Below are 25,008 nucleotides of genomic sequence, written 5' to 3' on the forward strand. Positions count from 1 at the left end.
TTTGTGGAAAAGTTCTTCCTACTGAATTTGCTGTTCTCATTATTCTTTTTAATTGTTGCTTCTAAGATTAGGGCTAACCAGTAATTCTCAAAATGTCTTGTTTTTCTGAAACCAGTTTGCTCTATGAAGCACAGGTCTAAAAGTGGATGCCCACAAGTTTTGCTTGAATTTTGGGGTAGTAATAAACCCCTAACATATTTAAGAATTTGCAGTTTTCATAGGGGTTGGGTGAAATAAAATACATTGTAACATAGACATAGAAGAGAAATTGCTTTAAGGAATATTCCAATGCAGTTCACTAACCATTAAGTATCATTCTACTTTCGTGAGCTTACATCTCTACTGACATGAATCTTTTATATCCTGCAGTGTAAGTTGTAATACTTGGATAACTGAGAGTTAGAGCAGATTTTCATTAGACCTGAGAAAGTGTGGAATTGCTCATGATCTTTGAGCAATTGAGTATCCATTTTGCGGTATTGAAAATTTTCTATGTTTTAATACACAAATATACTTGCATGTACTTGAATGTACATTCCTGAGCTTGATTTTAGCCATTACTGGTTACAAAGAAAAAGTGTTTTTGAGACCAGCAGTTTTCAGGTCTATTTTCTGTGTAGTAGTATATTTTTTTTCCTGCACCCGTTTTATCTGTGGCCCTGAATGTGGGTTTATTAGGAATGGAATTAGAACTAATGACAATAAATAAGATGAGACAATGAGCAAGTAATTAAGGGGCATTGCAAAAGTCACAGAGGCAGTTATAACAAAAAACAAGTCCCAAACTCTTCTATACATACAATCAAGTGCCAAATTCAACAAATGCTTATGGAAATTATGTGTACTGAAATAATGGCATGTTTAACTGGAGCATGATAAAACAAAATTGTCAAACATTCTGTTTATTTAAAAAACATACTTGAGGCTATCCTGAAACTAATAATATTCTTATGCCAAAATGAGCTGAAAAAAAAATACAGTTTTTTTGCTTAGAACTTCTAGGTTGGTACCACACTCTGACTGATGGTTGTGTGATTGGGGTAGTCTCTGAGATGCCTTGCGGTCTCCTCTGCCCAAAAGAGATTCCAGCCCCTACCGTCTGTCAAGCCCCACTGCCAGGATGTGCTGGGGGACCCAGTTTCCCATGCTGTTGTGGTTCCAGTGTGCCCAACAGCAGCCACTGAGGATGGCCCAATGGCCATCTGCTGGGCCTCAGGGATGAGCAGTCCAAACCTGTCCTGCCAAGTGCTTTCGTTTTTGTCATGTTTACTGAGTTTTATTCACTAGCTGTACTATAGCAATTGTTTTAGTGCTCTAATGTAGGAGGAAGTTAACCTAGCTTCAACAAGGTAAATCACCTTTAACAATGAGATAAATAACCTTTAAGGATAAAGTAACTCACCTTAGATAAAATAACTCTATATTATTCTGAAGATGTGGATAATAGTCCATATATGTGCAGTAACCAAAGAACAGTTGCACTACTAAGTTGTGCCTTGCTGCTTGTGTTTAGACTCTTGCCTTCTGGGGACAGTGAGGCAGTCTGAGGTGTTTCTCTCCTCAGTAAACAGAGGTTGGCTTTTTATCTTAAGCATGCCATGGAGCTAAAAGGTTGCCATAAGGCAGCAGGGTAGGAGGTGCATTAGATGAGGAACAGAAACTTGTTTCTGTATGACTTTTAGCTTGCTCCCAGGATCTTTGAGCAGCACCCAAAACTGTACTTAGATTTGTGTTTTCAGGTTTGTAATGTGGGTCAGGGACACAGGAGGCAAAAGCTGGAGATGGTGAAATGTGTGGTGGGAGGCATGAGGGCATGGAGAGTTGGATCCTAGTAGAACATTAGTCTTGTACAAGTGGTGAATGAAGGAGGCAGAAAAATTTAGAGACAGAGATGAAAAGATGGCATGTGAGAAGTACAAATACAATTATTCTTTAGAACTAATTGTGATAAGTAATTCCTGGGTCTGAGTCCTTTTCTGCAGGGTTGCTGCCTGCCCAGCAGGTTCCTGTGATGTACTGTGACATGGGGCTGTTCTTCCTCAGGAGCAGAACTTTGCACTGTTCCTTGATGAACTTCTTGAAGTTTCTGCTGTCCTAGTCCTTGAGTTTATTAACATCCCTGTGTATTGAATTGTGACTTGGTACCTGTTGTAGCTGTCATTCCCCTAAAACTGACACTGTTAGCCTTTTTTCTAGTCATCAGGGACCTCCTCTGATTAGTGCAGTTTTTCACAGGTGATAGGCAGTAGCTTCACAGTCATGCTGCCTGCCTATGCAGGCACCTGAACCAGCTTCTCAGATTTGTGTATGTCCAAACTGTAAGCAGTTCGTGGCCTATGGCTCCCCTGCTGCTGGTTGCCCCTCTTTTTTACAGAATGTACTATATACAGAAGTCCATGAGTAGGCTTTTCGTATGAAGTCAAAGGCAAAAATGGCATTCAGCCTTTCCAGTGCTGTTCAATACCATCACATCCACGTTTTCACTGAGCTTCCTTTTGTAGGCTCAAGGATCTCTAGAATCCCTTCTTTTGCCCAAACCATGCAGTTATGCTTCTGTTTCATTGTCTCTTCTTGCTTCCATTCCTTGTACACTGACTTCTTGCATTTTAGTCATCAGCAAACTTCTTACTAAGCTAGCTGACACTTTTTACCTCTTTCTGAGGTTGTGAACTGTTTTGCCTGTTAAAAGTATCTTACAAATAACATCTTCTCTAGTCTTTTTCTCAGAAATGGATGGATTGGAAAAGAAACAATAAGCTGAAAGAGAATACCTCAGTATAAGCAATCTGTTTGACAAAAGCATAATCAAATGCAAAACTTGTTAGAAGAAACTGCAGTCTTTCGCAATAGATATTTTCTTGCTATTGATAAACAGAAATATTTTTTCTTGGTCAATGTTTCTTCATTAATCTCTTCTCTCCCCACTCTCCGTAGGGAATTGTGTACCATGTAACCAGACAGCTATAAACATTCAGCTGCAGACCACTGACAGGAGTCTATGGACCGCCAGTTTGGAGAGCCTCTACTTTAAACCTCTAAATGATTCAACATTTGTGTAAGTCAGACACATTCTAGGATCAGACACATTCTGGTATTATGTAGCTAAATAATTTTATAGCCGTTTCGTTGTAATGCTAAGAGGTTCAGACACTGTGTGAAGAGTTTACTAATGCCACTTCTCTCTAATAATTAGGTGATAAGAATGGATAGTCTATGTGAACTATAAATATGTCCTTAAAAACATGCATGAAAATCTGTGTGCTGTTTACAGTCTGTTCAAGAAATTCTTGACACAGGAACACATGACTGTCTTACGTAGGTGTTGTAGTGATTACAAGGTTTGGGTCCTTTTTAATTTTTCTCTTTTTTTATGAAATTGGCTTAAAATAATATTAATAAACATCTCTGGTCTCATATTGTTGGTTTTTAAAGCAAAGCTCACCTATTCTGTACAATAATCAAAATGACATGTAGAAAATACTGTTTTCAAACACTCAGAAAAGGTTTTATTACCCTTGTCTTTCAGACAAAGACAAATATTAGTATTTGTATGTTTAGTTCTTCAGCTGCTTTGTCCTTTTTTTACTTGAGAATGGGAGATACTATGTCAATACTTAAGTATTACAATGGGAGGCAATTTGGTTAACATAAGTTGAAGCATTTTGTGAATGAAAACTGAAGCACAAGCTATAGAGAAATCACTCAAGCCACTGCTGAGATGCATCCATCTCTGGTAATGCATAAAAATTAACAGTGCAGTGAATTGGAGGCAGTTGTTAGATGTGGAAGCACAAAAGAAAGTGAAATGTCTTTCAGTTTACTGACTAAGGATATGTGAATACCTACAAATGTCCATAAGCGACCTTGACAACAAGGAAGAAGAGTCTGTCTGGAGATGTTCTTTGGGCTGCTCTGTCTGTAGAAGTAATAGGATAAAAGAACAGGCAATCAGGTTGTGATGTAAAAGGGTAAGGTCTTTTCCATGTTAATGTCTGGCAGCTATTGAGGCTGCATCTATACAGTCCCTAAATGCAGATAAGAAAACGTTTTTACTGATTGAGCACACTCTGGTATCTGACCAGCTAACATAAATTGTCATTTTCTGTTGTATATATAGCATCTGTAAGTGGAGAATAGCAAAGCCACTGCATACTGAATCCCAAGCTTAGATATACTTCAAGGCAAGGAACTGATTCATGCATTTAAAGTTAAGCTGCAAACTACTGCTCAGAGCATTTTGAGAACAGTCCTGCTCTCACAAAGAGGTAGACTTTATATTGTTAATAGAGCCTTTTAGACTGTATGTCTTGTTATGAGATAGTAGTTTCCTACTGTCAGCTCTGGCTAATAGGCTCAAAAAAAGTTTTCACCTAACACATCTATTTGCGTAAAACTTTTTTTTCATTCTGGTTTTGCTTTGTAGGGACACTTGTGCATAGAGTGCTTTGTGGGAAAATAAGTGCTCTGTCTGTGCCTGCTCCTGCTAGCTGAATTTTCCTCTCCTGAATTTTCTTCCCATTATCTAGGCAGGTTTGAGATACGGATTTGGTGAACAGTAACAGGTTACTACTGATGTGATTAAGGACAACTAAAATGTAGAATCATAGAATCATAGAATCGTTAGGGTTGGAAAAGACCTTAAGATTCATCTAGTTCCAACCCCCCTGCCATGGGCAGGGACACCTCACACTAAACCATGTCACCCAAGGCTTTGTCCAACCTGGACTACATCTTATTTTGAGTGGTATTGGTGAAACTCAGTAATTAGACTATCAAACTGTGCTGTTGGAAAAAAAGTAAAGATGTGGGCTCTCCTCTTGCTTGTTTGAACTGAATGCTTTCTGTATTGAACTACCAGTCATTTGAAGAGTTTACATATAACTCATCAACATTGATGCCCATCGCAAATACAAGAATGAAAAAATACCCCACAAAACTGTTTAACAAATTTTCATAAACAGCTTTTGATGAGTTGCTGTTTTGGTACCTGAGCTCTGCAGCTGAAGGTCCAGCAGAATTCCAGGGAAAATGAGCTCTGCAGTAACTGGAAGCAAAACTGTAATAGATGCATACTTTCACTTAGCCATTGCCCTAGTTTGTGTGAGCTGTAAGTCAGTTGGCAAAACAAGCCAGAAATATTTTCTTGAAAATGTTTCTATTCATATGAGTGTGGGTATAGATCTTCTACTTATACTGGAGAGAAAACAAAATAGTGAGAGAGAGGAAGATGGCATGAAAATATCAATTTGAGTTATTGTCACAAGGGAGGATTACACATGGCACCACATAATGGGTGAGTTAATCATCACAAAATTACTTGGAAGTGAAATAAGAAAGTATAGAAAATGACAAGAATGATATTCAAATGCAATAAAATCTGTCTGAAATTGTTTACATTTTTAAAAGTAGTTCTGTAATTTAAGAGTAGGCAAAACTGGTGTGTGAGAATTCAAAGAACTCGGCAGAATTCACCCATCCAGTGAAATTAATTTGAGGCTGTTTTGAATGGTTGATATGTTTTCCCCCGTAAGGTGCTTATTGATTGCAGTAGGCTTCTCCTTGTTGGAGACTACCTGAATTCTGTGCAGCACACCTTAAGAAAGCAGTGCTGCAAACCTGGCTCAGACATAGTGAGTGAGCTTAAGTATCTTTGCACCTTAGATGGTTTCTTCATGGGCATCATTTAGAGAAGTGCTGACAGTACCTAGTGGCTTCACTGTTACCTGGATTCTCCAGCAACATGACAGGTTATCATCATCAAATCTGTGAGACCTAAGATGGACTTTCCCAGGAATTTTCCCCATTGCTTCTGAATGAGAGTATCTTCCCTTTGCCAAGGGAAGTTTGGCCATTTTACTCAGCAGAAAGGGGTCAAGTGGGGCTACCATGGGAGTTCCCATGATGATGCTAATCTAGAAATAACCATTCAAGACAGAAAAAGGAGGAAGACAAGATCAATAAAGTAGTAAATCAGATGAGGAAGAAAAACATGAAAGCAAAAGAGACAAACCAATTAAGAAACCCCAAAGGACCAAAGGGTAAATCTGTTTTCTAGGACACATTCATTCTTGGAGCCTCACTGGTGCAGACCTAACCACAGTGGATAACTGGATGAAGCTAAGGCATTCCCTGAAACATGACATCTGTTTACAGGACATTTCTGCAGCATGATGATGTCTTGTAAAAAACAGTTGTGTGATGTGTGATATCCAGCCTTCCCTGAAAAGTTGGGACCTTAATATTCATATGGGTCATGATATGGTTACAAATACAAATCTTAAGTGCTAAGACTTACATATACCCCTGAAATTAATTTGACCGCTGTGTACCAAAATCTAATTTATTTTCTTATCATCTCCCAGCCATTAAATTGCTAAAGCTGAGCTGCATAAATGCTTTAAAGTAAGGCAGCTCCTAGTCACTAAGGAATATTGCAGAAAATTTGCCTTCCAAGCATGGTTATATAAAGCCCACTTATTTTAATTAGACTTTTGCTCTCAAAGTCCCACTCTGCCTAAGTGGCATGATCACTGAAACATATTACAGATCTGTGATAGAAAGTGCAATCTATCCACTCCTTTCAGCAGTGACTTTGCCTTCAGTGTTATGTCTCTCAGGCATGTGAGTCCCCCGCAGCTACTTGCAGTGTTGTCTATTATTAGTGCTTACTCAGAATGGGTCTTGTTCTCTATCAGAAATGCAAGAAATGTCTGTGTAAGCACTGCATAGCTTTAATTCTCCTACAGAAGAGTGATCCTTTGGGAGGAAAGTCAAATAAACAGCAGCCTAAACTGTACTCCAGATAGCTGAAAAACATGAATAAGACCAAACCCAATTATTTACAAGATGATGCTGATGTTAGTCTTTTCTCAGGAAGAAACACCAAACAAAAACAATTTTTTGGAAGCAAGTAAATTCCAACTAATTAAGGGTTTCAATTCTTTCCAGTCTTACTTGAGAACTATTGCTGTATCAGAGTCTTTGGCAAGCATAAGAAAGGTGTCATGATTATATCCATTAATTCCTCTACCCCTGCAGAGAGCTGCATCTTCCTCCTATGTTTTCAGTGACATGTGCTGTGGGAGAACATAGAGACTTATTTGGGCAGCACTGAATACAATTTCATTACACAAGCCAAAAGAAAAAAAGCCAAATTGTACATTTGTCACATCATAAAAATATGATTTGTGTATATAGGTGGCAACAATCCCTTTCTATTTTTTGACCCACCATTCTTGCACTTCTGACTGAGTAGACCAAATAATTTGTTTCTCTGTAATTGTGTTAAGCCTACAGGAATTTCCTGACAATTGTGCTATGCTTTGTTATGATGATGAATTACTGCGTACATTCCTGCTGTGCTCATTAGTCTTACACTGCAGTCCTCACCCTGCATGTTCGCTGAGATAAATTGGACATTGAACCTAAAGGGCAGTGTCCTCATGAACCATATTGTTTTAAGGTTGCCTGTTTTAAATTTTGCATTCTGACATCATCTGCTCTCTTGATTCTGTAAATGGAGACATATTTTTTTTTCTCACTATCTGATTTAGACACTGAATACTTTATAGGACATGTTATCCCTTAGTTGAAAAGCAGGAGCTGATTCCAAGAATAGTGCCTTATAAAAACAATGAAACAACCCTACATATAGACATTGAGAAATGTTTTGGAAAAGAGGAGAAACAGTCTTGGAGCAAAAGGGAAACGTGGGCTCTGTCTGGAGAGAAGAGATATAGCTGATAAAAAAATCAGGATTATATAGATTGGTAGGGGAATTTGAATAAAGCTATTTAGAGAAAGAGAATGAGTAAGGTAATAATCAAATGATATAACGCATCGTGAGCGTTTGCAGCAGTTTATTTTACTGAGTGGATTGTTTACCTCTCAGAGCAGTCACTGCAGTCAAGCATGAGAAGAAATCCAGTCAAGCATCAGCTACATGTCTTCTTTCTCTTAGTGAACACTACAGTTTTTGCCAGACATGACACATACACACAAGAGGCATGTTGGGAAGAAACTTAAAGATCTTAGTCATCTGGCAGTATGTAATCTAATAGAATAGCTAACAACCTAATGGATAAGTTACATTGGGAAATATATATATATATTATATATATATATACGTTTGTAAACCTGATCCATAATCACATTAATTATAATCAATTCCTACCAAAGTGTTGTAGTGGAGAAGCTAAGATGGTACTAAAAGCACAGTGATCACATGGGTTATAGGATTGTGTGAACATTTTTAGGGAAATGGGTTTAGGGAACTGATTTTTACAGAACATGAGGCTATTGGCAATTTTTTTTTTTTTTAGATTCTCTTAATAAAAGGCAACTTCTCTTTTTTTTTGTCCAATATGGACTGTCAAAAGATGAAGTTGTGTTTCTATGTAGAAACAGTGCCTCAGTGCTTCAGGGGTCTTTTGTTGGCTGTTGTCTCACTTTACCAAAATTGTGGTGATTTAGCAGCAAGAGGGTCAGCACCAAAGTGTCTGAGTAGATCTAAATGGTAAAGGTTACTATCAGACGCCATCCATGCTCCAAGATACTGCAGCACAAGTCAGATCCATCTTGGAGTGTAGCCAAGTTTGTCATCTACTGAGCTTGCACGAAGAAGCTGACAGGTGTGAATTTTTAGTTCAAATACTGTCCTGTGATAATGCATCTAGATGGCTTACAAACCTGAGGTGACATGAAACATGGAGTGAGTTAACTTGCGATCATCTAAATCTGACCATATAAAAAGACCCTTAAGCCCCAGGATCACTTTCTGTAACCTTTTGAAAGTGATCAGTGGTCCTTGCTCTTTGGTTCTGAAGACAGAGTATGCAACACATCCTTGTACTCTTGAGGAACACATATGAATGAGCTTGTGCTATGCTTTTCTTCTTAGTTTCCTCTTGAATTATAGGAAGGAAACCATCATAGGCTACTTCGTGTGAGTGCTGCATATGCTGTGGCAGTAACATGGCCTTTCCAGATACAGCTCCTGTTCAAGTTCTTAAATTCCAGAGGTACAGCTGGCAACTGAGATACCTAAGTTTGCTATGCCTACCTGTAGGAGTCTGTTGTGGGTGGAGGCTTGCTCAGTCACCCCCACACAGGAACTGTTGCCATTTCAGATGCCCTAGAGTATGCAAGGCACCCTGACAAGTCTGGGAGACCTATTGCCAATAGGACAACAGGCAGATTATGCTGCCTCATCTCAAATGGCACTGCCTCCCTCTCTGCGGACAATAGATTGAGCCCTCAGTATCAAAGCCCTTATTAGAGTCAGTAAAGCCTGGAGTTTCTGGAGCTGAGCGAGTGATTCAGCTCAGCAGCTACTGATTCCCTAGGTTAGGGTGAACCAAATCATGCTCTAGATTGTATTGGCTAGATTTCTGCTGATTACAGCAGGTGGATCAACAACTGATGCATGTTTGCATGTCTACGTGTAGATAACTGTGTTTAGATAGCCTAAACACGAAATATTTTGAACGGCCAAGAGTTCATTTTTAGAATTTAAAGGTTAATTGCAGAAGCTTTCTTGCAGAACTAGAACAGAACAATCAAAGTACCCAGAAAGCTTAAAGGTCTCATGGGGAAGTATTTGTCCTATGAAATTGCAACAGGAAACAGAGGTATTTACCCTGTATACAAAAATTAATACGTAAGGCAAACCAACTAATAAATGACTTGTCAGACAGGTTCTCAAAGAGAAACAGAGTGCATTACCTTTAAATAAGATGTTTTTAAAATTCTAGAAGACACTCTAATGATTGGTGGAATATTGAAAGTAGCTGAACAGGACCTTGATAGTACCACCGGTGGTTTTGACTGTTCTGATACCAATAGCTGTGTGGGGAATGATTTCCCATTCTTCATTAATGAAATGAAAAGGTGTGCCATTTATTTCAGTCATAGATTTTACCGGGAGTAAAGGGCTGAGCTTTATGTGTTGTTCTAAAGGGATGGACTTGTTGCTCTGAAGTCGGAGGTGTAGTAGCATTCACATGTGCAAAATTTAATTACTCTGATTTATCAAGCAATTATTTTTCCTACTAGTTTAATTTAACTGTGGGAGATCACATCCTTTCTTTGATCATAATGAGTGCATTTGCTCCAGGACACAATTTGCCATTCACAGATGAATTATTTTTAACAGTGACTTTGCCTTTATTTTTCATTTTCAAATGAAATTACATTCTCAATTTGTTCGTAAATTTTAGTAGTAAATTTATTAGTATATGAGAACAATGAATTCTTTATTGGATGATGACAGAACTTCTGCCAGAAAGTCATTCCCATGCAAACCTTTTTAGACAACAATGTTATGCCATGTTGGTGGAAGATGAAAACTTTGAGTTTGAACCAGCTGGATGGAGAAGGTAGTTGTCACAAATACCAACATCCAAGACAGAGTTTGAATCTGTATTTGATTCACACAAGCTTTTAGTGCACTTTCAGCGAGGGGACAGTATGTCATCCTGCTATTATTACCTGTGATTAGCACAGTGCTGGCAATTCTCACTCCCATTCAGAAGCATCTAAGTCTTCCTTGCATTATAGGAAGAACTTGTTTGCGCTATCTACATCTCTGGTTTCTGCTGAGGGATCAGATATTATTCTGAAAAAATGGTCTGAATGGGGAAGTGACTTGGTTAGGTCATTCTGCTTCCACTGTCCTGGGGATAAAGACAAACTTTCTTTGAGAGCCTCTAAAAATCGCCATTACTGATAAAAACTCAGCCACAGGATGATTGGGTTTATGTCACAAAATATGACTTGTGTATGGCAAAACTCCAGATTTCTGACAATTTTCCCATGCAAAGGATTAGATTCGCTTAATATGGTTTGATATTGAAAGGTCCGTGTTGGCAATCACTTATGTCTTTGCTGTCTTTTAGGTGCTTATGAACGATTTGTTAGACTATTTGTTCCATGACTTTTCCGGAACTGAAATTAAGTTGAGAGGTTTTCTCTCCTCTTCCCTGTCTCCCTTCACTTTTCTTTATTTTTATTTTTTTAAAAATAAATATGAGTGGCCTTTTCCCAGTTTTGTGAAGCCTTGTTTATTTTTATAAATATAATCATTTATCATCCCTGAGACAAAAAACTGGTTGAAGGAAAATACCTACAGAGAATTTTCAGTGAGGTGATCTTATCTTAAAACCTCTCATTTACCTATTTTCCAATCTGTTTGTCACTATTCTGGTTTTATTACTCCTCTGTATTTCTGCTGCTAAGTTTTTGATCTCTAAGATCACATGGACGTTTTCACTGAAGACAGAAGCAAAGATGTCATTAACACTGTGAACTTCTCAAGATTCCTGTTGAGGAATGGATCAATATTTTTCTTAATCTTCTACTAATAATAATGTAAATATGGAGTATTTTCTCACAAGTTATGTTTTGCCTTTCTGATTCTTATTCACAGACTGTTGATCGTCTAGTTCAGGGTATTTTGTGCCTATGAGTTATCCTTTTTTGTTTGTTTGTTTTGTTTTAGCAGCACTACCAGCTCTCCCCAGTTTGTTTTCTCCTTTTTACTGACACTATGTAAAATTCTAGCACTTCCACTTTCTAGTGTTTGTTGCAGTCTACTCTCCTAAGCTTTATGATTTACGATGTTTGTGTTCCCCTTTCTAATTGTCTGAAGAAAGTTCTGTCATCGATTTCATGGTCACTTTCAGACAAGTTACTTTGCATCTACACATTCTCAACCAGTTCTTCCAGGCTGGCCAGAAAGACAGCCAAAAGACCTTTTATTTACTTGCTTTCTACAGCCTTTATAGAAACAAGAGTTTCAAGAGTTAGCTGCCAATATGTTCTGGCTACCTTCCTTTCCCAGTGGTTGTCTGGATGATGAAAGAGTTCCACCACAAATCTGTGCTTTGCTCTTCATGTTTTTGCTGGTTGCCCAGAAAATGCCTCATCCACCTGATCTTTGTGACAAGACCCAAAACATGACACCAGTCTTTTACATTCAACATTTTATCAAGTTTTTATTCCTTCATCTCATGGGATTCTGAAGAATATCAGTATGCCCTGGATTCACAGAAAGACATCTCCTTTGTTATACTTTTCAGTAAGAGCTGAACAAGATATATAGACTTATGTCTGCTAAACAGTTAGACTGGGCAATATTGCAGCATTCAAATGCTGATACCTTCAGAGTCAAATTATCTGTTGGTATAACTCCAATGACTTCAATACATTTTCTCCATCAGAGAATGACCTATGTCTTCCCTTGAAAAGGAGGAAAAATATGCAAGTCTTTTCTTAAATCTGAAATTTTGATTTGAATTTAAGAACTCACAAAACATTTGTGACACCTTTTCTGACCCATGTAATCATTACTTTAAATGTTATAGGCAGGATAGTTCATAGACCATAGATAGTAGTACTTCAGAGGAAAAAATATAGCAACCAATATTATAAGAGCAAAGAGAAAACACAGAAAGAAGAGAATCAGTTATTAGATCTTGTGGATACTACATTAAAAGGCAATGAATAGTTCCCTTTATATGATTAATTCAGATTTTAATAACTAAGTTCTTCTGCACAACTGCAGTATTTCTTTTCATCACTAGTGTAGATGTTCAAACAATGTATTCTTTCCAAAAAATGAATGGGCAAAAAAATTGTAATATTATTGACTTCCTTAAACCTAGCTCATATGATGAATTTATGAAATAGAAATAATATAGAAATTCCTTAGACTGTGACAGGAAATACAAATCATGTGAATGGAAAGGAAGTTGCACTGAAATACAGTACAGAAGATAATGCGTTCGCTACAAAAGGGTTTTCTGTTAAGTACTTCCTGTAATTCTGTTTTCAGTGGAGCACCTGACAAGACACAGGAGAAGATGTACTGCATACATCACTTTTTTGTTCACTAGTAGCTGAAGATGTATTCAGAATGTAAGCAAACTGAATTCAGTGAGGGCTGGAAGGACCCTTGAGTGATTGTTTCCTGGTTAGTACAAAACCAAAACAAACCAAGCAAAACCTTTATAACTGAATTACTGGTACTATAGTTCTGAGTTAATGTGTTTAGCATGTGTTTAGTCTTAGTTAATGTGTTAACTAAGTTAGCATGTTTAGCATGTGTTTAGTCTTAGTTAATGCGTTTAGGATGAAGATTATCCAGCCGCAGTGATTAGAGGCATTATACCTACAAAGATCAAATATGTCTTCTGGATCTCAAATGTGAGCAGGAAAGTTCCACTAAGTTCTGCAAAAGTGAGTTTGGTTCTATAGTACCTTTATACTGTTTGAAATTAATTGAAAACTAGGCCTGGTGCCTATGGAAAAATTTTTAGGGTTGAGAGTGAGCTCTTGACTGAAAGTCTTGGGAATCGTTTTATCAGGAAAGAATGACCTAGGAAATAGCACTTGCCACGGCTCTGAAAAAGGTATTCACACTCAGTGCTGGTGTCCGAGCCTGCTGCTTTGCACATAACACAATATCATGTTTTTTGTGGAAAGTATAATAAAGAAAGATTCTTTCTTGAAATTCAGTGAACTGATATCAAAGATATTTCTCACTGAATTCACAGATCAGATTTAGTAATGACAGTAGACCTGAGCACACAGTCACTTGTATTCCCTTATTCCATATGGCAATTGCTAAATGTGTCATTTTGTTGTCAAAAAAAGAAAGAATACCTTTATTTTCTGGTTTGTTTTTTTTTTGTTTGTTTTTGTTTTTGTTTTTTTTTGTTTTAATAAAATTTGGAGCTATAATACAATGAAAAAGGGACAGGCATAAAATTCTGGCAAGGCTTTACTTAGAATTGTTGTTTTTAATTCTTCTGCCCTGAGATATAAATTCTCAACCTAAAGAATGAAAAAAACAAGGGAACATTCTCACATACAATTGGAGCAAAATTTCCAGTTCCTGTAAAAGCATCACCTCAGACAGACAGAAGTGCTTTTCAACTTCACATTCTCCTTTTTCTATAGAAATAACAAGTTCATATTGTTTAAAACCCATTCTAAAGGGACGAAAATTATAAGTCTCACTTGCATTCACAGATGCTGATCTCAAAAAGCATGTTCACGGAGCAGCAGATACCAAAACTGAAAACATCTTCCAAAATCTCATTGTAGAACACTTGAATATAGCCCTCCTCTTCTTTAATGTTTGTCTCTGTTCTTTTTATCTGAAGCACATTTTGTGCCTCATGTGCACTGGAAATCAAATTCAAGAATTGCATAATTGGCTACAAGAGGGATGACTGACTGCTTTAAGGAGTCATCTCCTGTTCTGCTACTTCACAATAAATCCAAAAAAAATGCTGTTTCAATGAAAGTGGTCACTAGAGAGTAGAACAGAATTTCATCCCTAGGTTTTAACATTGAAACTGGGAAACAGTCAATAGCCCGAAAGTGCTTTTTGTGTACCTGCTCTACTTTAAGAGAATGTAGAAGGTTTTATATTTTCTTAAATTAAGCAATTAATATTTCTTCTCTTTTGTCCTTTTTTTTTGTCTTTTTTTTTTTTTTCTTTTTATGCAAAATCCCAGCTATAACAGTGTTTGAGGGTGTGGGAAATATCAGACTTGAGGAAAAAAAACGCTATGATGTGTTGGTTATAATGTTCTCCACCATAGGCCAATAAAACTGCTAAAATGAAATTTGCTTGTTGCCTTATTCTTTATAACATGCACTTCTGGTGAAAGACCAAACAGCTATCAAACTTTTGATGGGCAAAACATCTGTGTTATGTGTTGAGTTGGGCTGTGCATAATATGGGCTCCAAGGCTGTTGCATTGATAGAATGGATTGGTTTTGGTTTTGTATTTTCTTAGGAAAGCCATAGCAGCATTTTTAACTTTTCATACTTTTTCTTGCTTCTTATCTAATAGGTATTCTCTCATGATTTATTAAGAAGTATAGAACATGTATTTTGTTAAAACTGTGGAGAAATCAAGTACTGTAACGATGAGATATTATATAAAAAGATAGAAAAATATTTATGCAGATTCTTGTGGAATTTTTATGTGTTTGCTGCATATAAATTAGCCCTATAATTTCACTGAGGAGAGACAAGAATAAATAAATTCTGAGAGCAGAAATAGTTGAAGTTTTAAATAACTTGCTGAAGGACAAAGCTGAAAAAAACTGTCAACAAAAGAAAAATGGGAAAAATATGTATTTTCTTGGGGTTAGTTGTGAATTCCACTGTCACTTGTTATACACATATTTGAAAATATAAAGACTTGATCCGGATTTCATTATAAAACCTTTGTGGATATCCATTAAATCATAATTTATTAAGCAGATTTTGTTTTAATTTTTAAACAGAAATTGCTTTATTTTGTTCAGCTTGAAACAGTTTAAATCAGAAATATAACTCTCTGATGATTGTCCATGCAATGCTGTTGTATTTTATGAGAATAGGGTGGGAGAATTTTTTACATGAGGAGTTTAGAAACACAAATACAATGTAATAGATGAAATACATAGCAAAACTAGGTAATTGTTCCTGATATGTAAGTATACTTGTTAAATTATTTCACAGTCTATGAAAGAAAGTATATTTTTGTGAAAATATTGCTAGTTGGTTATCTTCATCTTCATGAGCATGTGTATAATATATTGCATTAAAAAGCAACCAACAAAAAACAAAGTGTGAGAAGAGCATGAAAGTTTTAAAGAAAAAAAACCCAAACTTGAATACTCAAAAAAAAATCCCAAACTCACTTGCTCCTATTAGAGGCTGGAATTTCAAAATGCATAGACAAACTTTGTACTCTTTCCTGTAGTTTATCTGTGAAAATATTACCTGGTTTTTATTTGGTGCTGAGTTTCACATGTATTTTTAAGACCATAAGGAGATGCTTTATTGAGGAAATAATTTAGGAAAATGGTATTCAAAACTGCATATGCCCATGGCTGTTTTAGGATTGTATATGCAATTATAACGCTGTCACCAACTGACTTTTTGAATCTTATTCTTCCATTTTAAGACTATTTTATGGCAGCTGTTTGATAAAAGAAGTATTCGATATATCATTTGAAATACTTAGAGGATAATATTATTATCTAAAACCAACCGTGGACAAAAATGTTCACAGTTAAAAGGAAATAAGCCTATGCAGACCAGAAGTACCTTAATGGCTTTGTCTTCACAGGAGATGACATTTTCTTTACAGAATATAAATATCTTTTTCAGTATTATGTACTGTAAGACACAGGGAAACTCAGAAATGAGGTGTGGAAATGGCGTTTCTTAAAAATGTGTAGCCTTTAAACATGTATCTTTTAGTACAAAGACATTCAATGTTCATGGAACTGTTTGAGATTTCCAACAGGTCTAGTCTTGTGTCCACAAAATAAAGTCTATTAAAAGTGATGTAGTGTGACACTCCTTCTGCACTAAGGTGGCCAACCTGCCCTTCATTGACAATAAGCCTTAGTCTGTGCAAGCTACTGAAACAGGGCTGGCCAAGACAAGAGGCCTCCTCAGAAAGGGTCACTACCCAGGGGCTGCTGATGGAGAGAGGCAAATAATGCTCAACTATGAAAATGCTGCGGGACGGCAGACATACTGGTGGCTCTCTAGTGGCTTTGCTGAGTTAAGTTTTTCTAAAAACTTCAGCCATAATATTCACAGAACATTTTAATGTTCCCATAAATGTCAGGCTTGCAATGACATTATAAGCTAATTCAGGGGTTCTACTTGCACTTTTGAGCATCTGAAAGTAACCTTTGACCATTGTCCTTCTCTAAACAATTCAGGTTTACTATAATTAACTAAGAACATATTGCCCATTAGATCTGCTGTGTGAAAAACAAAGAAACAGATCTTTTCTTTCCTCATGTTAAGAATTCATAATCAGACTTTAACAAGATAGCTTCAAGAATACTTTTTTTTTCATCATTTGTAAGAGAAAAATAAAAAGGAATAAGAAATTACCAACCGTGAAGTTAGGTGCAGAGTTTAGAAAAATATTGTGGTAGCACAAGAAGTTATTTCTTTAACATAAGACATCAAATAGAAAAGCCTCACGTCTTCTTTGAATTTTGTTGTTAAAATACTTTGTGAAATGTAGCTACATAACAGTGTTCGGAATTAGAAAAAGCTCTTGTGTAAAATGTATTACTAAAGGCTGCTCAGCAACAGGAGTTTAAGATGGAGAGTGGAGAAAAATACATTACTTAGTTGAACATATAGAACTTATTTGGTGTAGTTAGAAGGCAATTTCCTGAGTTGGTTTTTGTCCAAGGTTCTGCAGTTGTCACCTGAAGCTTATGGGAAAAGCCACAGGATCTTTCATAAGCAAAGGTTATAGTGACATTTGCTTTAATGCCTCAGGACAGAAGATTCAGGATGGTTTCTCTTGACAAAGTGTGAGTACAGAACAGGTGTGGGTAACAATGCTATTTATTTATTCCTTGGCTGTCTCAAGCTTCTGTGTTTTTTTGTTCTTTGATAAACAGAAAAATAAGAGATTTTTTTTAAAGCAGAAATCAGTTAGACTGAAGAGCAGTGTTACTTCTCAGTGGGGACTGTCAGCTAAGGAATGAAGAACTAAGATGACAAAAACACTATTTTGCAATGTGAATTATACTGCCATTTATGAAATTGATGTTTTGTGTCCTGATGACTTCAAAAAATGGTGGGGCTCTTTGATATTCATAGGACAAATGTACAAAGCATTATGCCAGAAGCCAGTGTAATCTGCTTCCAAGGATGAGGATAAAAGTACAAACTAAAGATCAAACAGCAGAAGATTCTGTAAGACTAAGAAAAAGCAAAACTTTAACGGGAGTCTAGAAGTGGGCTGAAAAGCAAAAACTTTCTTATGAATAAGAATTGTTTGACTTTAGACAGTGTTTTCCATCTGCGGATTGCAAAGCATTTTATTAATTATAATTAAAGCATCACAATGTCTTTCTGTGGGAAGTAAATACGTCTGTTTTGTGTATCTGTAATGATGATACTTCAAATAAAAAAGTATCTGGCCTTCAAATACGGCTGTCAACTTCTCCCTTCAAAAGCAGCAAATTGAAAAGAAATTGAGCTGTGATGAAAAAATAATAAGGTTTTTGGACTGAAATCCTTTTAACCTTTCCAGATTATTTTTTATATGACAGTCACAGGAGTGTTCTTACACAGACTGCACATTGTGTCTGGTTAACCCATATTAATTAGAAACAGGACTGCAGATTGATTGTGATATTATATTCCTCTTTATATGTAGTCTGATTGACATATGATGGTTCTTTTGAGTTAAGGAATAACATGAGATGCGAACATATGTGATAGTTCTTTTGAGTTAATGAATAACATGAGATGCGAACATACATACTTTCTTTTTTGTTTAAGCAGAGTTTAAAAAAAATGTTGCTGCATGTCCTGTTCAAAGTGCTCAGGGAAGAACTGTGTTCACAGGCTTTCTATAGTGAGAATGTTGTAATGAACGGATGACTGGGCTGAATCTTTTATATGTGATCTTTTTCCTCCCAAACCCCAAAAAGGCCTCCCCATCCAATGCATGTTATCATAACGGCAGCTGGTAAAAAATATCTGTGATTTATTTATCTGTGGCTTGTCAAGCTTGCAGACTAACATACAGTGAGAATGATTATAATACATTCATAATGTCTTTTCTTGAAGGTCTGAAATTAGAGAAAAATTTAAAAGAAAGAACAGCAACATCTGTCACATCTGTTCAAGACGTATACACTAAGAAAAGTCTGTTCTTAGAGTTATGCTTGAGATAAAGGCGGGTGCTTATGGCAAGCAGGAAAAATCGGGTCAAAGGTTGACAAGATGACCTCCTGAGGTCCCTTCCCACCTGAATTATCCTATAAGACTATGTTTTTAAACATGAACTCACTTCAGAGTGTGATGCGCTGTTCATAAAAGTCTGAGGCAAAAGAAATGGCATTATATCCATTTATCCTGACAGGTTCTTGCAGTATCCCCACATTCATCACATGCATAAAGTATGCAACAAATGTGTTGTAACCATCTCTTAAAGCAGCTGAATGATCAGAGAAATTTGCCTTTGACAAAGGAATTTCTGTCGCTTTTTAGACCATGAAAAAAAGGTGCCTCTTTCTCAAGCTTGGCTTAGATATTTGGGCATTTGATCACTGAACAGAGGACAACAAATAAAAGTTGTTTGTCAGTTTCAATTCCTGTTGACACGTGCATTGGCATGTTTTAGATATGTTCTACTCTTCTGCTGGGAACTTAAGCTCTAGGGGAACTTTTCAAGATAGCCCAATGGCAGCCTGTCCAACTCTGCAGCATTGAAACTGATTTTGTATCTAACATAAAGGAACTGTTTGTGCTTAATGAAAACTAAACACAATTCTTGAATTTCTTGCTACAAGTAAAAGTGATCACAAACTGTTATTTTAAAATATGACTGAACTTAATCAAAACTGAGTCTTAAGCACGCTGACTCAACTTTCTCATTCTTATGTATAGAGGCTTGTTCTTTAAGCAGAAATAAATTTATTCCAGTTATGAATATGGATATGCGCAGAGTGTGTCAGGATTTATGTTTCTGGCTAGAAATAAAGTAACATAATCATTAAAGACACCAATTTCCACCTGTGTTTATCTCTGTGTTCATCTCTGTGTTCCTGGTTTATTGTTTCTTTTATTAAGACTCTGCACCCTCGACAGAGCAGTAAAAGTGCAAACTTTTAGTAGTTGTTACTTTTTTTTTCTAGCATTTTCTTTTATGTCTTGGAACTATTTTGCCATTTGATTAAATTTCAACAAGGAAATTGTGCAGGATATATTATTTACTGAAAATAACTTGCCAACATGCATAAAAAAATTGCTTTGATGAGGATTCTCTGAGCAGGATACAAAGTAAAAGTATATTTGGAGGCCTTTGGTGTTTAGGGAGATGCATATATTATCTAAAATGAACAGCTCTCAGTCCGTCAAAGGCTTTTTTCATGCTAGAATAGTATGTAGGAAAATCCAAATGACACAAGACAGCATTATGTCATGCTTGCTAGGATCCTGGCTCTTTGAGAGGCTGTATGCCCTCACTGAGTTCCTGCTGACTTTCAAAAGAAGCTGCTCAGAGTCCTTCCTAGGACACACATATTCTCCCAGGATGAGCAGGAGATACCCATAAGCCCTCTTCAAGGGTAGTGTCACCTTCCTATGCAAAAACAGCCCTTGGAACAAATTCAGTTCTTTATAGTCAGTAGCTGAAATGCCATGTCTCGTGGAAAACTATAGATCTCCAGTGTTATTAATATCCTGGCTTTGTGAGACACACACATTGACCTCTATTCCTAAAATGTACCTTTGAGTGAGGAAAGTATATTGTATAAAACATAAGGCAAGCATTTTTACACAATAATTATTGGACCTGATGGATAGAGGGGTAATTCAGACATTCAAAATATTTCTAGAGGCAGATATATTTTGTAGGGTCAAAACATTGAAATTCTTCATGTTTAACAAGATAGTGACAAATTTCATGGCCACTGGCCTCTGTTCTGAAAGAAGCTACTGATATCTTCTCTATCTTTTTTTCTCCTACTCTCCAATGTTAAAGTGGTTCAGCCTTTGAAAAGTCCGTTCAACATCAGACCTCATTCCTAACCTGGGAACCCAAAATGGGAACCCTGGGCATGCTAAAAAGACTGAATGCATGAGAAGTGGTTTTAGAAGTCAAATATGAGTTGAGAACAGGATGGGATTTGAGATTTCTGCCATATAACACCAGAGTTGCAGGGACGTTGCTGAGGGTGACCTTCCGTCTGTGGTATCAATCTACCATAGTAGGAAATACATGCTAGTGTGCAGAGAACACTATATGCTGCATCAGTGGCAGTGGTGATTTCTTTTTGTGTTGCTGTTTGTTTACACATTCTGTGATAGATGGTGCTTTACTGCTTTTTTTATTGCGGGGGTACTGCATGTGATGCTCTGTCAGAGGCTTGCATGTAAAGCAGTCCTGTGCTAGTGGGAAGACTCCTGAAAGGAGCAAACACCCAGCCAAATTGCAGAGTTGTAAGGAAGAAGGGAATTTTCTTGGGAATCTAGAAGGGTCTGAGTGGAGTAGATACAACTCAAGAAGTCACTGAAAGTTGCTGGACTTGGTGGGATGGGATTTCCTCCACGATGCTCAGAAAATGGTGTTCCTACTCTTCCTATCTTTGTCTTTTCCAGGGGCAGTGGGGTTGTTGAGCACCCAGAAAGAGCATTTACCTTCCACCCAGGCATCATATACAGAAAGGGAGTTGCCAGCATATCTAATGCATGGGGTCATATGAGCAAATGCTTCCTCTATAGTAGCAGCAACCAAAGCTTTATCAAAGGGCAGCTGTTTTTCCATGCACATATAGGCTTAGGATACTGGGTTGCAGCAAAATACAGAACTGTGAATATGGCAAAGAAAGGAATATGCAAACTAAACTTAGCGCTACAGCATTTTCAAACAAAGCCCTGAGATACCAATGATTTTTTTCTGTGCCAAGGATGTGGGATTTGCTGTATCTGGCATGTGCAGTTCCTCAGAGCTTGAATGGAAAACATGGCCATTTTTTAATCCCCATTTTTCATATTTTCAGCGTATCACATGGGTGCACGTTGACTACAGCCTTTGTAAAATCTGGGGTAATGGAAATAGGGGTTGATTTCTTTTTTCCTTTTTTTTCTTTTTTCCAAAATGTGATATTTTCACTGATTGCAAAGGGCTAGATTAAGCTCTTCTAAGGGGAAAAAACAATGCAAAGTATGGCAGCATTAATAACTAGAAAGCTTAAATTCAGAAACTCTGTTTTCTGCAAGATTTGGTGCCACTGCAGGTAGACAGTGTGCATGTAAAGCATGAAAGGTGACAGCTGGACTGTAAATTCATGCAGCTGCAGAGTTTCTTTGTTTAATGCTTGAATAGCATTTGACTCAGTGGTGTTTTGGTCGGTGACTGGGCTCATCATATAAATAAATGGAATGTTTTCTTTTTGGCCCTGAAGGGAACAGGCATGTGTTTGTGCTGCATATGTTATCTGAGCAAATTCAGACCTAGCATGGCACCGTTACATGCAGGAGATCTTCAGGTCACAGCAGGGTTTCAAACAGCTCCTTTCAAGATGTTTTTGGTGAATTTGTGGTCTAGCTGTATAGTGATGCCCAGCGAGCCAGGAGCCAGCTGGAAAAGGTCCTCATCCACAGACTCTCAAAATCTATTTTTGTGGGCCTCAGTGGGATTTGAATTAGGGTTTTTAGGCTGAAGTTCCCATTGCTTGATGCCAATAATTGTGACAGTTATTCCAAAGTGTTCATCAGTTATGATTTTTGTGACAGCCTTCATAGCCATATTTTCCAGAACGTCCAAAGACCTGGTGTGTTTAGGCTACAGAAAAAGCAGTCACAAATGCATTTATTTGTATTTAGGAGATGTGGCGTTATTAAATGTTCGTTCTCCACATGTACTCCAGACAGTATTGATAACAATAAAATGTTCTGTGATACTGATAAATGCTGCTTTCACATACACATCTCTGGTAGATTTTGGAGCTATCTGATAAGTTTCTCAGGGGAGCAGAAACAATTACAGTAGTTACACATACTGAATTTTCTTTTCCTCTTCCTACCTGTTTGCCTCTAATAAACAGAAAACTTCTAATTTCTTTTGCACTCTGTCACAGTAGAAATTAATGGAGTAAACGCACATGCTGCTTTACTTTGCAGAGACTGGCTTATACAACAGATTTTTACTCTGTGAGACAGATTTTGCTGTATTTGTGCTTTTTTCATCTCCCCCTAAGGAGTATTAACTCAAAGCAATCACAAGACGCCTGTCCTTGCCTGCTGCTTCTTGGGCTGCTATATCCTCTTCTTTGCTTCTTGCTTCTCTATTTGAAGCTGCCTTTTTTCTTTCTTTCTCCCCCCCCCCCCTTTTTTTTTAAAGAGGAAAGGACAACAACCAAAAAAAAAAAATCTAAGGGCTGTCTCCTTTCCTAAATCATAACTATTTGATGTGAGAAAGCTGAAGCATGTAAAACCTTTTTGTTCACACAGAATTTACTTTCCACAACTGTTCTTTCTACTCAAGTCAAGATAGATAGAGTGCTCTGTAAAGTACAGTGTTGGAAAAGGAAGACGTGTACATGCTTTGAAAATGCTGAGCTGCTTGTGAACTATAGACATGGCATGTTTATGACTTGGTTTTCTAAGCAATCTCCAGAGCCTGAATGGATTACAGTGATATTTTAACAAGGCTGCTGGCATCCATCACCAGCTTTCACTTACTGAGAAAGCTAAAAGTTGGAAGAATGTAATTATTTCCCTGTAAGCTAAATGGTAGTGGCTGATTGTCAAGAGAACTTTGATGCTTTAAACTTCTTCGTCTCCTGTAAGGCAAACAGGTAAGTCTCGTGGGTTTCGCTTCAGCATCCATTTTGGTAAGGGAGCAGGGGCTCACAGGGGAATGATGTCAAAGGAAAAATGAGTTTGATATAAAAGCAAACTGTATTTCTAAAATTTTAAGCGTACATTGTCATTTTCTGTCTGTCAGGTTACAAATCCACTACCTATAAGAAATATTATTGCATTCCACAATCAAGATCTGAATCTCACTCCGACTTAATCCTGAATATAAGCAACTATTGTATACATTTATATGCTATTGGAAGAGGATGTGTTTATCTGTCATCTGTGCATAGTTAAGTATGTGTGTCTAAACCTCTTTCTGTCATCTTACAATTACTTCTGGATCAATTACCCTGGTTAAAACAATGTTATTCCATGTGATAAATGCAATAATATGTATAGGATTGTGTTTTCTAAAGATGATTTTTGTTGAACATGTTTTCCCTGAAAACATGATTTCCTGAACTGAAATCTTTGGGCAGCTTACATTTCAAATGAGTCCTGCATCACTGTAGAAATACTGTGGTAAAAAAGAGGGGTTTCCTAGCATGCAAATGGGGATCTAACAGCATCAAAAATAGATATTTCTTTCCCTTTAACCCTTGAAAAAATACTTATTCTCTTTGACTAATGTCACTGCTGTGCCTCTAGAGGTAAGGCTTCCTATTTAAAGACCTTTAACCTAAAGGACCTGATTACCATTAGGAAAAAAAAAGACCCTTTGACCATAAGTAGTTTTTGTCTTAATGAAGTTTTTTTTTTGTCCTCTGGGAACATTTGCTTTCTTACGTATTGTTATTATCGAAGGGCAAACCTTTTATATAGTTCTCAAAGATTTTTGTCTATAAGAATGACTATCAGAGAAGAGAGTATTTTGAAGTAAAAAATATTAATAATTTTTTTGTTTTAAAATATGATTGTTTACGGAAAGCAATTAATTTAAGCTCCATTCCCAATCTGGCTCTGATAACTGAAAGCAAGCCTGCTGGCAGACACAATTAGAAATAAACTTCTAAGAATAATTAGATGTGTAATTAAGGGAAGACTGAGTTATTATCACTTTCTCCTCCACATAGTAATTTTGCATAAAAACATGAGAAATGACTCTCATTAAAATCTCGCAGCAGATCAATCCACAAAAGGGAGTGAGACATTAAAACAGAGCATTCAAGATGTGCAAATAGTACAATTAATTAATTAAACAGAGACCAGCACCAAAGAAAAGCCTGAAACAAATTGGACTTGTAAGAAATAGATATGTCCTTTTAGGATGGTTTGAGGTTTTTTTTGTTGTTTGTGGTTTTGGTTTTGGGTTTTTTGGGGAGGGCAGAATCTTTGTTTTTAAAAGGGATACCTCAGAGTACCTTGTGGATTTATATTAGTAAATTTCGCTTTTACCATTTAGCTCTGAAGAATTCTTCTGAATACCTGCGCTTTATTCATCTGTAAAGTTTTCAATTTATTAATTAATGGGAGTGAGTAATTACTTAGAATGGATTTAAAAGAGCCTGAGAGAGTAGTGGGCTTTACCTCCGGCTACAGAGCATTCTCCCCCCTCTTCAGGGACTTGCTGAGCTGCTCCCAGTGACTTTCACCAGAAAGCTGCTTACAAAGGTATCTCTGCTAGTGGCAAACAGAAAACCAAA

At 37.0% G+C, this 25,008-nt stretch overlaps 1 protein-coding gene across 3 annotated transcripts in view; it reads left to right on the forward strand.

Annotated features, from left to right (window-relative positions):
• TUNAR (TCL1 upstream neural differentiation-associated RNA) overlaps positions 1–25,008 on the forward strand; it is a 166,153-nt gene that overhangs the window by 101,328 nt on the left and 39,817 nt on the right. For 2 of the 3 annotated variants that reach the window (XR_009965088.1, XM_062619895.1), the window contains one exon: positions 2,935–3,055. The gene's annotated coding sequence lies outside the window, so the exon portion shown is untranslated. Of the gene's footprint in view, positions 1–2,934; positions 3,056–22,940; positions 23,359–25,008 lie in introns of those variants that run through there. The other variant, XM_062619896.1, reaches the window with a different exon arrangement.

The sequence above is a fragment of the Pezoporus occidentalis genome, unplaced genomic scaffold (genome assembly GCF_034315485.1).
Source record: "Pezoporus occidentalis ecotype Australia unplaced genomic scaffold, CSIRO_AGI_Poc_V1 ctg215, whole genome shotgun sequence".
NCBI lineage: Eukaryota > Metazoa > Chordata > Aves > Psittaciformes > Psittacidae > Pezoporus > Pezoporus occidentalis.